Genomic DNA, 15,217 nt, shown 5'->3' with positions numbered 1-15,217 from the left:
GGAGAGAGAAAAAGAGGAGAAAAATTTTCAGTAATTTGGCTGGAGAGAGTTTAATTGTCCTTATGTAGTTGAAGTATAATAGTTGGACTGAATATAGAGGTTTAGATCCGTAATCAAATTTCCTCTGAATTTTAGTTGCACTTTCTGCCAGGTGACGTAATTGTTTAAAAAAATACAATTTTCATTTCTGATCCTGTGTCTGAAGCCTAATTTTTCTATTTGGAGACATTCAGGATCTTGAATTTATTCTTAGAATTCTGAAATTCTGCAGTGAGGTGTCTTGTAAGTCTATTTTTATCCTTTCCACTGGGCATGCAATGTGAAGCTTTAAACAGGAAACTTACACCCTTAGCTTCTGAGAAAATTTTTTTATACTTACTTCTTAATTTTCCTCCTATCTTTATGTCTTTTTCTGGCATTTTAGTGAAATATTAGTGCTCTTGGATTGATGTTCTATCATTATACTTTTTCTTTTATCTCTTCCTCTTTAGATTTTCTTATCTAGGAAAGTTCTCAAGTTTTCCCTCCACCCATTTCATAGAATTTGTTTTTCTCAATTTATTTTGTTATAGCTTTAATTTTCAAGAATTATTTCTTGTTGTGAAATGTTCTTTTTTTACATACAGTTTACTCTTTTTGTTTGATATGGTGTTTTCTCTCTCCACTCCTGAGATTGTGAATTATAAGAATATTTTAAATCTTTCTTTTCCTTTTGCCATCAGTTCTAATTTGAACTTCATCTTATATGTGCTTGTTTTGATCTCTACATTTTTTTTTTGACACAGAGTCTTGCTCTGTCGCTCAGGCTGGAGTGCAGTGGCGTGATCCTGGCTCACCGCAACCTCTGCCTCCCAGGTGCAAGCGATTCTCTTGCCTCAGCCTCCCGAGTAGCTGTGATTACAGGCACCTGACACCACACCCAGCTAATTTCTTTGTATGTTTAGTGGAAATGAGGTTTCACCATGTTGGCCAGGCTGATCTTGAACTCCTGGTCTCAAGTAATCCTCCCGCCTTGGCCTCCAAAGTGCTGGAATTTGGGTGTGAGCCACTGGTCCTGGCCTGATCTCTACTTTTACTGGAGGCTGTAAATATCTAGTAGTCCTTAGTTCTCTAACAGTGAGCAAGAATGAGGTATTAAATAAGCAACGGGAATTTCTGTGTCTGGGACCAGTGGACATCACTGGATGTTCAGGCAGAGGTTAACTATTTCCTCTTAGTCTCAATATTTGTAGAACTCTATTATTAAGCAGGTCAGTTTTTTTTTTTTTTCAATCTTCCTGGGTGCCTGAAGCCTGATTGTCAAGGATTTTGAGGTTGATTAGCAGATTGGTCAAAGCATCTCTCTGGTTTTCAGAATTTCAATTAATTCCTGAGTCTTTAATAAAGCACTTCTTCCCTTAGCCTTGCCTAGATACTCCTACCCTGAATTCAGCCTCCTTTTGGTCCAGCAATGCCAGACAATAAACGTCCAACGTTCAGTAGACATACAGGGGGAAATTTGGTTGGTCAAGGTGCTCCTTGTATAGCTTTTCTAGTAGTTCTCCAGTTTTCCGTCATATGGAACACATACTGTGTTAGCTTTCTATTGTTAAATAACAAATTATTTTAAGCTTTGGGGTTTAAAACAATGCACAATTGTTACCTCACCATTTCTGTATGCCAGGAGTCTAGGCATGGCTTGGATGGCTGCTATGCTTCAGACACTCACAAGGTTGCAGTGAAGGTGTTGGCTGTGGCTCCATCTCATCTGAAGCTTGAATGGGGAAGGATCTGCTTCTAGGCTCACACGGTTGCAGGCAGCATTCACTCCCCCGTGGGCCATCAGCGAGGGCCTGAGTTTCTTGGTGGCTACCAGCCAGAGGTGGCCCTCAGTTTCTTCCTATAAGGACTTTCCCAACATGGCACCTTGCTTTCTCAAAGCCAACCATGGAGAGAGTTGTTTCTGATAAACAGAAATACAATTGATTGTTTTTTTGTTTTGTTTTTTTTTTTGAGACGGAGTTTCGCTCTTGTTACCCAGGCTGGAGTGCAATGGCACGATCTCGGCTCACCGCAACCTCCGTCTCCTGGGTTCAGGCAATTCTCCTGCCTCAGCCTCCTGAGTAGCTGGGATTACAGGCACGCGCCACCATGCCCAGCTAATTTTTTGTATTTTTAGTAGAGACGGGGTTTCACCATGTTGACCAGGATGGTCTCGATTTCTTGACCTCGTGATCCACCCGCCTCGGCCTCCCAAAGTGCTGGGATTACAGGCGTGAGCCACCACGCCCAGCCTGATTCTTTTATATTGAATTTGTATCCTTATAAACTCCTTTATTAATTCTAATATTTATCTATAGATTTTCTTGGATTTTCTATAAACAGAATCATATTCATGGTTGATATGTGCTATATTTTTCTTTTCAAATTTTTATAACCTAAAAATCATATTGTATCTGTTAACATCATGAGCAGTGATGCTAAGTAGAAGTGATAACAGTGAATACCTTGTCTTTCTTGTTCCCAATGTCAAAGGGAAAGTTTTTAATATGCTATCAACTGTGATGTTTGTTCCAGATTTGTCTACTTGTTAGATTGGTTGTTTTGCAGGGATATGCTCAGAATACGTATTATCAGATTAAAAATTATTTCTTCTGTTTCTTCTGTGAAATTAATTTTAGTTACTATGGATTTTAGTTCTAGAGTTTCCATTTTCTCCTTTTTCAAAATTTCCAAGTGTCTTTATAATAGAACAATTTATAGTCCCTTGGGTATATACCCAGTAATGGGATTTCTGGGTCAAATGGAATTTCTATTTCTAGATCATTGAGGAATCGCCACACTGTCTTCCACAATGGCTGCACTAATTTACACTCCCAGCAACAATTTAAAAGTGTTTCTATTTCTCCACATCCTCTCCAGCATCTGTGGTCTCCAGATGTTTTAGTGACCGCCATTCTAACTGGCATGAGATGGTATCTCAATGTGGTTTTGGTTTGCATTTCTCTAATGACCAGTGATGACGAGCATTTTTTCATATGTTTTTGGCCTCATAAATGTCTTCTTTTGAAAAGTGTCTGTTCATATTCTTCACTCACTTTTGAATGGGCTTTTTTTTTCTTGTATATTTTAGTATTAGTTCTTTGTAGATTCTGAATATTACAGGCAAGGACTTCATTACTAAATCACCAAAAGCAATAACAAAAGCCAAAATAGACAAATGGGATCTAATTAAACTTAAGAGTTTCTGCACAGCCAAAGAAACAATCATTAGAGCGAGCAGGCAACCAACAGAATGGAAAAATTTTTGCAATCTACCCATCTGACAAGGAAATTATTTTTTAATGTTCTTTGGCAATGAGGTATTTAAAACAGAAGTGCAGTAATCTCATACAATCACTAGATGGCACTGCCGCTTTTGGAACAGGGGACTTTATGACTGAGGCAGGAAGGGTTCTTGAAATAAACATTTTTTTGGTGGCTGGCAAGATGGCCAAATAGGGACAGCTCCGGTCTGCAGCTCTCAGTGAGATCAATGCAGAAAGCAAGTGATTTCTGGATTTCCAACTGAGGTACCCAGCTCATCTCACTGGGACTGGTTAGATAGTGGGTGCAGCCCACAGAGGGTGATCAGAAGCAGGGTGGGGGTGTGGCTTCACCCCGGAAGCACAAGGGGTTGGGGAACTCCCTCCCCTAGGCAAAGGAAGCCGTGAGGGACTGTGCATGAGTAACAGTGCATTCTGGCCCAGATACTATGCTTTGCCCATGGTCTTTGCAACCGCAGACCAGGAGATTCCCTTGAGTGCCTACACCACCAGGGCCCTGAGTTTCAAGCACAAAACTGGGCGGACATTTGGGCAGACACCAAGCTAACTGTGGGAGGTTATTTTCATGCTCGAGTGGCTCCTGGAATGCCAGAGAGACAGAACCCTTCACTGCCCTGGAAAGGGGACTGAAGCCAGGGAGCCAAGCCATCTAGATCAGTGAATCCCACCCCCACAGAGCCCAGCAAGCTAAGATCAACTAGCTTGAAACTCTCTGTGCCAGAACAGCAGTCTGAAGTCAACCTGGGATGCTTGAGCTTGGTGGGGGCAGGGACATCCATCATTACTGAGGCTTGAGTAGGTGGATTTCTTCTCATAGTGTAAATAAAGTCACCGGGAAGTTTGAACTGGGCAGAGCCCACCACAGCTTGGCAAAGCCACTGTAGCCAGACTGCCTCTCTAGATTCCTCCTCTTTGGGCAGCGTATCTCTGAAAGAAAGGCAGCAGCCACAGTCAGGGGCTTATGGATCAAACTCCCATCTCCCTAGGACAGAGCACCTGGGGGAAGGGGCGGCTGCAGGCACAGCTGCAGCAGAATTAAACGGTCCTGCCTGCCAGCTCTGAAGACAACAGTAGATCTCCCAGAACAGTACTCAAGCTCTGCTAAGAGACAGGCTGACTATACAAGTGGGTCCCTGACCCCTGTGCTTCCTGACTGGGAGACACCTCCTAGCAGGGGTCGACAGACTGCTTATATAGGAGAGCTCCAGCTGGGGTGCCCCTCTGAGACAAAATTTCCAGAGGAAGGAACAGGCAGCAATCTTTGCTGTTCTGCAGCCTCCACTGGTGACCCCCAGGCAAACAGAGTCTGGACTGGACCTCCAGCAAACGCCAGCAGACCTACCGCAGAGGGGCATGACTGTTAGAAGAAAAACTAACAAACAGGAAGGAGTAGCATCAACATCAACAAAAAGGACATCCACACATAAACCCCATCTGAAGGTCACCAACATCAAAGACCAAAAGCAGATAAATTCATGAAGTTGAGGAAAAACCAGTGCAAAAAGGTGAAAATTCCTAAAAACAGAATGCCTCTTCTCCTCCAAAAGATCACAGCTCCTCTCTAGCAAGGGAACAAAACTGGATGAAGAATGAGTTTGATGAATTGACAGAAGCAGGCTTCAGAAGGTGAGTAATAACGAGTTCCTCTGAGCTAAAGGAGCATGTTCTAACCCAATGCTAGGAAGCCAAGAACCTTGAAAAAAGGTTAGAGGAATTGCTAACTAGAATTACCAGTTTAGAGAAGAACATAAATGACCTGATGGAGCTGAAAAACATAGAACAAGAACTTTGTGAAGCGTACACAAGTATCAGTAGTTAAATGGATCAAGTGGAAGAAAGGATATCAGAGACTGAAGATCAACTTAATGAAATAAAGCATGAAGACAAGACTAGAGAAAAAAGAATAAAAAGGAACAAACAAAGCCTCCAATAAATATGGGACTATGTGAAAAGACCAAACCTATGTATGACTGGTGTACCTGAAACTGATGGGGAGAATGGAACCAAGTTGAAAAACACTCTTCAGGATATTATCCAGGAGAACTTCCCCAACCTAGCAAGACAGGCCAACATTCAAATTCAGGAAATACAGAGAACACCACAAAGATACTCCTCAAGAAGAGCAACCCCAAGACACATAATCATAAGCTTCACCAAGATTGAAATGAGGGAAAAAATGTTAAGGGCAGCCAGAGAGAAAGGTCAGGTTACCCACAAAGGGAAACCCATCAGACTAACAGTGGATCTCTCAGCAGAAACCCTATAAGCCAGAAGAGAGTAGGGGCCAATATTCAACACTCTTAAAGAATTTTCAACCCAGAATTTCTTATCCAGCAAAACTAAGCTTCATAAATGAAGGCGTAATAAAATCCTTTGCAGACAAGCAAATGCTGAGAAAATTTTGTCACGACCAGACCTGCCTTAAAAGAGCTCCTGAAGGAAGCACTAAATATAGACAGAACGACAAATTGGTACCAGCCACTGCAAAAACATACCAAATTCTAAAGACAATCAACACTATGAAGAAACTGCCTCAACTAATGGGCAAAGTAACCAGCTAGCATAATGACAGGATCAAATTCACATATAACAATATTAACCTTAAATGTAAACTGGCTAAATGCCCCAATTAAAAGACACAGACTGGTGAATTGGATAAAGAGTCAGACCCATTGGTGTGCTGTATTTGGGAGACCCATCTCATATGCACAAACACACATAGGCTCAAAATAAATGGATGGAGGAATATTTACCAAGCAAATGAAAAGGGAGTAAAGCAGGAATTGTAATTCTAGTCTCTGCTAAAGCAGACTTTAAACCAACAAAGATCAAAAGAGACAAAGAAGGGCATTACATCATGGTATAGGGAACAATGCAACAAGAAGAGCTACCTATCCTAACTATATATGCACCCAATACAGGAGCAGCCAGATTTATAAAGCAAGTTCTTAGAGATCTACAAAGAGACTTAGACTCCCACACAATAATAGTGGGAGACTATAGACCTCTACAGAAATATTCACCCCAAATCCACAGAATATATGTTCTTCTCAGCACCACATTGCACTTATTCTAAAATTGACCACATAATTGGAAGTAAAATACTTTTCAGCAAATGCAAAAGAATGAATATTATAACAAATAGTCTCTGAGACCTCAGTGCAATCAAATTAGAACTCAGACTCATAATTAGAAATTCACTCAAAACTGCACAATTACATGGTAACTGAGCAACCTGCTCCTGAATGACTACTGGGTAAAAAATGAAATTAACACAGAAATCAAGAAATTCTTTGAAACCAGTGAGAACAAAAACACAATGTACCAGAATCTGTAGAATACAGCTAAAGCAGTGTTTAGAGGGATATTTATAGCCCCAAATACCTACAGGAGAAACTGGGAAAGATCTAAAATCAACACCCTAACATTACAATTAAAAGAACTAGAGAAGCAAGAGTAAACAAATTCAAAAGCTAGTGGAAGACAAGAAATAACTGAGATCAGAGCAGAACTGAAGGAGATTGAGACATGAAAAACCCTTGAAAAAAATCTATGAATCCAGGAGCTGTTTTTTTAAAAGATGAACAAAATAGATAGACCACTAGCTAGACTAATAGAGAAGAAAAGAGAAAAGAATCAAATAGACCCAATAAAAAATGATAAAGGGAATATCATCACTGATCCCACAGAAACACCAGTTACCATTAGAGAACACTGTAAACACTTCTATGCAAGTAAGCCAGAAAACCTAGAAGAAATGGGTAAATTCCTGGATACATACAACCTCCCAAGACTAAACCAGGAAGAAGTCAAATCCTTGAATAGACTACTAACAAGTTCTGAAATTGAGGCAGTGATTTATAGCCTACCAACCAAAAAAAGCTCCAGACCAAATGGATTCATAGCCAAATTCTACCAGAGGTACAAAGAGGAGCTGATGACATTTTTTCTGAAACTATTGCAAACAACAGAAGAAGGACTCCTCCCTAACTCATTTTATGAGGCCAGCATCATTCTGATACCAAAACCTGGCAGAGACACAACAACAAAATTTCAGGCCAGTATCCCTGAAGAACATTGATGTGAAAATCCTCAATACTATACTGGCAAACCGAATCCAGCAGCACATCAAAGAGTTTATCCAATGACATGAAGTCCGTTTCATCCCTGGGATGCAAGCCTGGTCCAACATATGCAAATCAATAAATGTAATCCATCACGTAAACAAAACCAATGACAAAAACCACATGATTATCTCAATAGATGCAGAAAAGGCCTTCAATAAAATTCAACACCCCTTCATGCTAAAAGATCTCAATAAACTAAGTATTGCAATGTATCTCAAAATAATAAGAGCTGTTTACGAGAAACCCATAGCCAATTTCATACTGAATGGTCAAATGCTGGAAGCTTTCCCTTTGAAAACTGGCACAAGACAAGGATGCTCTCTCTCACCACTCCTATTCAACAGAGTATTAGAAGTTCTGGCCAAAGCAATCAGGCAAGAGAAGGAAATAAAGTGTATTCAAATAGGAAGAATGGAAGTCAAATTGTCTGTGTGTGCAGGTGACATGACTGTGTATTTGGAAAACCCCATCATCGCTGCTCAAAATCTCATTAAGCTGATAAGCACCTTCAGCAAAGTCTCAGGATACAAAATACATGTGCAAAAATTACAGGCATTTCTATACACCAATAATAGAGAGCCAAATCATGAGTTAAAAGCTGATTCACAATTGTTACGAAGAGAATAAAATACCTAGGAATACAACTCACGAGGGATGTGAGGACCTCTTCAAGGGGAACTACAAACCACTACTCAAGGGAATAAGAAAGGACACAAACAAATGCAAAAACATTCCATGCTGATGGATAGGAAAAATCATATCATGAAAATAGCAATACTTCCTAAAGTAATTTATAGATTCAACTCTATCTCCATCAAACTACCACTGACTTTCTTCACAGAATTAGAAAAAAACTACTTTAAATTTTATATGGAACCAAAAAAGATCTTATATAGCCAAGACAATCCTAAGCAGAAAGAACAAAGCTGGAGGCATCACCCTACCTGACTTCAAACTATACCACAAGGCTACAGTTACAAAAACAGCATGGTACTGGTACCAAAACAGATAAATAGACCAATGGAGCAGAAGAAATGTCTCGGAAATAATGCCACATGTCTATAACCATCTGATCTTTGAAAAATCTGACAAAAACAAGAAATAGGGAGAGGATTCCCTATTTAATAAATGATGTTGGGAAAATTGGCTAGCCATATGCAGAAAACTGAAACTAGACTCCTTCCTTATACCGTATACTAAAATTAACTCAAGATAGATTAAAGACTTAAACATAAGACCTAAAATCATAAAATCCCTAGAAGAAAACCTAAGCAATGCCATTCAGGACATAGGCATGGACAAAGGCTTTGTGACTAAAACACCAAAAGCAAGGGCAACAAAAGCCAAAATTGACACATGGGATCTAATTAAACTAAAGAGCCTCTGCACAGCAAAAGAAATTATCAACAGAGTGAGCAAGCAAGCTACTGAATGGGAGAAAATCTCTGCAATCTATCCATTTGACAAAAGGCTAATATTCAGAATCTAGAAGGAACTTAAATCAATTTATAAGAAAAAAACAACCCCACAAAAAAGTGGGCTAGGGGTATGAGCAGACACTTCTCAGAAGAAGACATTTATGTGACCGACGGACATATGATAAAAGCTCATCATCACTGGTCATTAGAGAAATGTAAATCAAAACCACAATGAGATACCACCTCACGCCAGTTAGAATGATGATCATTAAAAAATCAGGAGACACCAGATGCTGGAGAGGATGTGGAGAAATAGGAACACTTTCATACTGTTGGTGGGAGTGTAAATTCGTTCAGCCATTGTGGAAGACAGTGTGGCAATTCCTCAAGGATCTAGAACCAGAAATACCATTTGACCCAGCAATCCCATTACTGGGTATACCAAAGGATTATAAATAATTCTGCTGTAAAGACACATGCACATATATGTTTTTAAATGTTTAATCAGTCTTTAATGATTAAGACCATCATATTACACATAAATTGTCATTATATGGTAGTTGTTGGATGGACATGTCAATAACAGGCATGTTAGATGTAGCATCAAATCCTGCTCCATAGGTTTAAATCCTCCACCATTTGCCAACTGTGCAACCTTGACTCATCTTTGTGCCTCAGTTTACTAATCTATAAAATGGGAATAATACTGTTCATCTCACAGAGTTTGACAAAGACTCTCTCCTTTGATTGAAACTTTAGTCAGGCTTCTCTGAGTCCTCAGCTTGACTGGGCCTGAACTCTGGCTTTGTAGAATCCATTTTAATCAAGAATCTTACTAACAAACAAAAATTTTCAGCCAGGAGCGCTGGCTCACGCCTGTAATCCCAGCACTTTGGGAGACCAAGGCGGGCAGACTACCCAAGGTCAGGAGTTTGAGACCAGGCCGGCCAACACGGTGAAACCTCGTCTCCACTAAAAATATAAAAATCAGCCAGGCGTGGTGGTGGGTGCCCGTAACCCCAGCTACTTGGGAAGCTGAGAACAACCTGAACCTGGAAGGCGGAAATTGCAGTGAGCCGAGATCATACCATTGCACACCAGCCTGGGCAACAAGAGCAAAACCTCATCAAAAAAAAAAAAAAAAATTATCCTCTGCCCTTGGTATCTAATCACCCTGGCCTGCCTTCTACAAATATCCCATCAAGTTGGTTTAGCCAGAAACCCCCTTATCCTCAATGTTCCTTCTTAGTTATTTTCTAACCACTGACCGCCACCCACTCCATGGCTATAAACCACTTGTCCTTGTCAGAGAAAGAGTTGGGTCTACTCTCTCCCCTCGTCTGCAAGCTCCACGCGCAGTGATCCCAATACCAATGGCCATGATCCCCAGGAATAAAGTCTGCCTTACCATCTTTAACATTTGCCAGAATACTTTGCATTTCACAGGTTGAAGTGAGAATTTCACAATTAACACAATCTGGGTATAGAACTGTATACCATATCCGACACACAGTCAGCTCCCTGTCAATTATTACTATTTCTGGCAGAGAAGGCGGCACAGACAGCGGAGAAGCACCAACATCTCTCTCACACCTCACACTTTGATGGTTCTCTCTGGACCCTTGAGATATAAAAGAAGCTTTTGTTGCTGTTTTTCTTCTGTCACCCAGGCTGGAGTGCAGTGGCGCAGTCTCAGCTCACTGCAACCTCTGTCTCCCAGGCTCAAGCCGCTCTTCCGCCTCAGCCTCCCAAGCAGCTGGGACCACAGGTGTGCATCACCAGGCTCGGTCGACTCTTTTGTATTTTCAGTAGAGACGGGGCTTTGCCACGTTGGCCAGGCTGGTCTCAAACTCTTGACCCCAAGCGATCCGCCTGCCTCGGCCTCCACTAGTGTATCTGTGAATCTAGGCCTTCTAGGATGCGGGCATCTTATCTGACACTTCACAGGCAGGGCCTGCTGCAGAAATGAGGTGAAGCTCAGCCTCCGAACTTTGAGATCCTTGAGTCTTGCCCACATATATGTTTATTGCAGCCCTATTTACAATAGCAGAGACTTGGAACCACCCAAATCCCCATCAATGATAGACTGGATAAAGAAAATGTGGTATATACATACTATGGAATACTATGCAGCCACAAAAAAGGATGAGTTTATGTCCTTTGCAGGGACATGGATGAAGCTGGAAACCATCATTCTCAGCAAACTAACACCAGGAACAGAAAACCAATATTGCATGTTTTCACTCATAAGTGGGAGTTGAGTAATGAGAACACATGGACACAGGTTGGGGAACATCACACACAGGGGCCTGTTGGAGGTTGGGGGCCTAAGAGAGGGATAGCATTAGGAGAAATATCTAATGTAGATGACGGGTTGAAAGGTGCAGCAAACCACCATGGCACGAATTTACTTATGTAACAAACCTGCATGTTCTGCACGTGTACCCCAGAACTTAAAGTATAATATAAAAAAATTTAAGAAAAGAAATAAACTCATTTTTTATATTTGTAATTGGCCACTAGAAAGTAGAGTCATGCTTTACATAATAAAATTATTCCCTTTAAGAATTATATCGTTGTATCTATTTAAAGAAAACACTTTTTCTTAAGAATAAAATAACTTCATTATAGGAAAATTCAAAATTGGCCTGGTGTGGTGACTCATGTAGGGAATCCCAGCACTTTGGGAAGCCAAGGCTGGCAGTGGCAGATCTCCTGAGGTCGAGAGTTTGAGACCAGCCTGGCCAACGTGGCGAAACCCCTTCTCTACTAAAAATACAAAAATTAGCTGAGAGTGGTGGCGTGAGCCTGTAATGTCAGCTAATTAGGAGGCTGAGGCAGGAGAATCATTTGAAACGGAGGCAGAGGCTGCAGTAAGCTGACATTGCACCACTGCACTCCAGCCTGGGAGACAGAGTGAGACTTGGAAAGAAAAGGAAGGAAAGAAGGAAGGAGGAAGGAGGAAGGAAGGAAGGAAGGAAGGAAAGAAGGAAGGAAGGAAGGAGGGAGGGAGGGAAGGAGGATCCAAAATTATAGAAAAACATAAAGAAAATAAATACTTCCTATATTCCTACTTCTCAGGGAAAACCACTGTATTTACTTGAGTGTTGTACTTTTGTCAGCATATAGAAATAGAAAACATGTTTCATATATTTAATATCGAACAGAAAATAATCCTATCGTATATATTATTTTAAACTGGCAGCAATAATGGTTTGAGTATTCTTTCATATACATAAATTTTCTTCATTTTTTAAATGTTGGGATAGCATTTCATCATGTAGGAGAATTATATTTATTTAACTGACTCTCTGGTTTTGGACAATTAGGTAGCTTCTGATTCTTCACTACTGGAAATATCTCACTGATAAACATTTTTGTGGTTGTGTCTTGCACATCCAAGATTATTTCTTTAAAATCTCCCTCCCTCCACAATAAGTGTTGTTAAGCTTCTTTCCAAAGGTTAAATGAGACCAGTTTATACCATCACCAGCAATCTTACTGGTCATATATTTTCCAACATTTTTCCCTGAAAATCATTTATGTTTTAATATCAGTTATAATAAATTTTCATGTGTAAAAATCTAATAAAATTATGAAAGTTGACAGCGAGCTTAAAAAGATTTCTATATTAGTGTCATGCAGTTTTTAAATAGTTGAATGCTGACTATAGCACCTAACAGTTCAATGGCATTTTAGCCTTTTTAAAAATAGTTTTATTGAATCTCTATAATTATGTGAAATGTGCAGCTGACATATTCCCTTTTCCAGAGGAAGAAGTTGAAATTGTGCTGAAAAACCAAGCAAAACACGGGTAACTGATAGTTTTATTTTACACACATTTATGTAACTATCCAAGATGAATGTAGCCTACGGAGTTAAAATTTTGATAATTAGCTAAAGGTTTGAATACAGGAGTATATCTTTGATACGCTTCCACAGCACCTTACATTTTTCCTGTTATAACCACACCATATGAATTCACCTTCTTGTTTGTTTTACAAATAGACCATGAATTCCTCAAGGCCAGTTGCCATGTGGAATTTGCTCAGTATTTAAACTCTCGTGTCCACCACAGTAGTAGGTGCTTAATAATCACTTGTCAAATGGAATTTTAAAAAGACTTTCCAAAAAAAAAAAATCTAAATAAGATATATTATGTAGAAACAGGCATGTGTAGAAACCCTGCTTTACGCCAATACTGGAAGTTTGAAGACATGGTGTTTCCATTTATAATAATCATGATGAATGCTTAATACATGCCTAAGGTGTACTAGGAGCCAGATAATGTTTCAAGTTTGTTCTTATGTACTAACTAATTTAAGCTGAATTTTGAGCGAGCTCTGATAAGATAGCTAGTCAGCCCGCGAGTGGTGGAGATGAAACTTGGGCGTTCTGGTCCCGTTGCCTCGCCCTGAACAGCTCCGAGCCCCACGTGGACACTTGGCAGTACACTAAAAGCAGAAGTGCAGTAACCTCATAAAGCCACTAGATGGCACCGCAGCTTTTGTAACAGGGACTTGGCCTGGGGCAGGAGGGTTCTTGAGACAAAATCATTTTTTATATTCGTAATCGGTCACTAGCAAGTAGAATCACACTTTAAATAATAAAATTATTCCTTTTAAGAATTCTATATTTTTTATCTATTGAAAGAAAACAGTTTTCCTTAAGAATATAAATAACTTCAAAATATGTCTAAAAACAGTAATCTGTGTTTTGCTTTGCTTTTTCAGCATAATTTCAACTTCTTCCTCTGGCAAGGGAAATACGTCAGCTGCTCATTTCACATCATTATATGGGTTCAATAAAATTATTTTCAAAAATGGTAAAATATCACTGAATTGTTAGGTGCTATAGTCAGTATTCAGTGACTCAAAAACTGGATCGTACTAATATTGAAATGATATTTTTAAGCTTACTCTCAATTTTCATAGTTTGATTTGATTTACGCACATGAAACACATGTTATAACTAAAACATGACTCACAAGACACTGTTTTCTAAGAGGACTCGGGAGCGGATTGTTGTTAGTGATAAAATATTAGAGCTAGGAGGCCACTTGTTTCATCATTTTTTCCCACAGCTGTGGGAACTAAGGAGTACAGAGGTCATTGTTTTTCACTAAGCAGTGTCGGAAATCCACATTTGTTTGCCATTTGTCAACAGTTTAAAGATACCATACATATCATACATTTCCAACATGTAGAGTAGTATATGGCAATTTACATTTATAAAACGAGTTTGAAGATAATCGAGTCTATTAGGCCATTCTTGCATTGGTGTAAAAAAATCTGAGACTGGGTAATTTATAAAGAAAAGAGGCTTAGTTGGCTTAAGTTTCTGCAGTTTTTACAAGCATAATGCAGACACTGCTCAGCGTCTGCAGAGGCCTTAGGGAGCTTTTACTTATGGTGGAGGGTGAAGCGGGAGCAGGCATGCCAGATGGAGAAAGCAGGAGAGATAGAGAGAGAAACGCAGGAGAGAGAGAGAGAGAGAAAGAGAGAGAGAGAGAGAGAAAGGTGGATACTTTTTTTTTTGAAAGGGAGCCTCACCCTGTCGCGCCAATTGCACTCCATCCAGGCTGGAGTGCAATGGCACGATTTCAGCTCACTGCAACCTCTGCCTCCCAGGTTCAAGTAATTCTCTGCCTCAGCCTCTGGAGCAGCTGGGATTACAGGTGCCTGCCACTAGGCCCGGCTAAATTTTTTTTTGTTTGTTTGTATTTTTAGTAGAGACGGGGTTTCACCATGTTGGCCAGGCTAGTCTTCAACTCCTGACCTCGTGATCCACCCTCCTTGGCCTCCCAAAATGTTGGGATTACAGTTGTGAGCCACCGGGCCTGGTTGGTGCCACACACTTTTAAAAGACCAGATCTCCTGAGAATTTACTCACAGGTACAAGGAATTCACTCCCATGATCCAATCACCTCCCACCAGGTCCTACCTGCAACCATGGGGATTGCAATGCAACATGTGATTTGGGCAGGGACACATCCAAACTATATCGTCAAGTTTTTTGCTGATTGAAATATCCCATGAATATTATATCTTATTTCTATGCATTGAATTATTTTATGTAACTAACCAAAGTATATATAGCACCTCAGAATTGAACAAGATACTTTCAGAGCATTGACTATGAGGAGTAATTACTAAGCATCTGGTATATACGGAAAAATGGATATGGACACATATACCCTTTAACAGATACGTATATGCAAACAATTTGAAATCTTTAAGCTATTATAAAACTAAGGTTTTACTCTTGATGGAACTTTTTTAAAGTCATAGTACTCTGTTTTCTGCTTTCTTATAAAGCATATACTTTTTAATGTATTTTGAAGGAATGAACTTTCTTGGAAACCATC

This window comes from Sapajus apella, unplaced genomic scaffold (genome assembly GCF_009761245.1).
Source record: "Sapajus apella isolate SASKATOON/1434 unplaced genomic scaffold, GSC_monkey_1.0 scaffold259, whole genome shotgun sequence".
NCBI classification, from domain to species: Eukaryota; Metazoa; Chordata; class Mammalia; order Primates; family Cebidae; genus Sapajus; species Sapajus apella.
The sequence above is the reverse complement of the archived record's forward strand: the minus strand, read 5'-3'. Positions refer to the sequence as shown.